At 43.4% G+C, this 1,802-nt stretch overlaps 1 protein-coding gene across 1 annotated transcript in view; it reads left to right on the forward strand.

Moving 5' to 3' along the window:
* Positions 1-1,802, forward strand: part of LOC102208558 (protein NLRC3-like) — an 83,367-nt gene that overhangs the window by 80,755 nt on the left and 810 nt on the right. The gene's annotated exons all lie outside the window — the stretch shown is intronic.

Consider the following 1,802-nt stretch of genomic DNA (forward strand, 5'->3'; position numbering starts at 1 on the left):
GTTTAGGGAAGTCATTTATGGGGTCACACTCTGACCCCACACACACACACACACACACACACACACAGGCAAGGTACTCTTTGTTTGTATGTAGATGTCATATGTTAATGAACCTATGCATATTTATGTAACCTCAATAAAAGAGCAGTGTTACGGGGGAGCGGACGAGAGCAACTGGGGTCAAGCGAAGGAACGGCGTTTGTCCGGTTCTCTCCCGTGCACGAGAAACATGAAGAACTTTGCCTACTTCGTGTCTTGCTTGCTGTGTAATTATATTGTCTTCAACGTTTCATCGAATAGGTTCAAGCTACAAACCTATCACAAAGCACAAGAAGTCTGTTCTGCTTTATCTTTGGAAGAAAGTTTGAAATATGATATAGTGAAGTCTGCTATCCTTGCTGCTTATGAACTTGTTCCCGAAGCGTATAGGCAACGCTTTCGCAATCACAAAAGAACAGCAAATAAGACTTTTGTAGAGTTTGCTCGTGAAAAGGCTACTCTTTTTGATAAATGGATAACAGCGAGTAAAGTTCCTGACTACAACTCCTTACATGAACTGATACTGCTGGAAGTGTTCAAAAATGGCCTGCCAGAACGCATTGTTGTACACCTTAATGAACAGAAGGTTTCCACTTTGAAAGAAGCAGCTGTGATAGCTGATGAATTTGTGCTGACTCATAAAACTGTTTTTGTGCAGAAACGTGAAGTTACCACCAGAGAACCTCCCCCACGAAAGTATCCTTCAAGCCCACGGCAGACTTTTGCTTCAAGGACTGAAAGGGAATGTTTCTATTGTCATAAACGTGGCCATGTTGTTGTTGAATGTCCAGCTTTGAAGCGCAAGAACCAGTCACCAAAAGGAGTAGGTTTAATTAAAACCATTCATGCTGAGAGAGGGGACCAAAGTGAAGGAGTTGATCCCTGCTTCAAACCCTTCCTCTTAGATGGTACTGTGTCATTGACTGGGAAGCCTGAGGATGAAAAATCCATTCGAATACTCAGAGATACAGGAGGGTCACGATCTGTGATTTTATCTGATGTATTACCCTTGGGTGACCATTCCTCTTGCCATGGTAGCATTCTGATTCAAGGAGTTGAAATGGGCTATGTTGAAGCTCCCTTGCATTATGTACACATCAAGTCAGAGTTGGTTAATGGCATCTTCTCTGTAGCAGTACGCCCCTCACTTCCCATAAAAGGGGTGCAGTTCATTTTGGGAAATGATATTGATGGTGGAAAAGTGCAACCTGTTCCCGAAGTAACAAATGATCCAAAATCAAACTTGAAGAGCAACGACCTAGCAACATGTTTCCCATCTGTTTTTCCTGCTTGTGTTCTCACCAGGGCTCAAACAAGACGTAAAGCTGCAGAAATTGATTTGTCAGACTCTTCGTTGGCTCAGGCTCTGGCTACAGATGATTTGCAAACCCTGATTGATCTTAAAAGTGGCTCAAAGGATACTGCTGAGAAGTGGAAGGATCTCCATCTCTCCCAGTTGGACTTGCCAGTCACACGTGAAAGCCTTATTGCTGCTCAGAAGTCTGATCCCTCATTGACTAAATGCTTTACTTCTCTTTCTGTAACAGGAAATAAAAAGGCTTCTTATTTCTTGGAAGATGGGGTCTTGCTGCGCAAGACTGCCCACCCAAGTTTAACAGCAGATGTAGAGAGAAGCTGTTCTGATGACTGTGACTGGAGCACTACTTATCAGATTGTTGTGCCTCTTGAGTATCGTCACTACGTAGTCTCCCTTGCACATGAGCACCCCCTGTCTGGTCATTTGGGAGTTACAAAAACGTACA

Source organism: Pundamilia nyererei, unplaced genomic scaffold, assembly GCF_000239375.1.
Source record: "Pundamilia nyererei isolate P.nyererei 1_Seehausen unplaced genomic scaffold, PunNye1.0 scaffold00191, whole genome shotgun sequence".
Taxonomy (NCBI): domain Eukaryota; kingdom Metazoa; phylum Chordata; class Actinopteri; order Cichliformes; family Cichlidae; genus Pundamilia; species Pundamilia nyererei.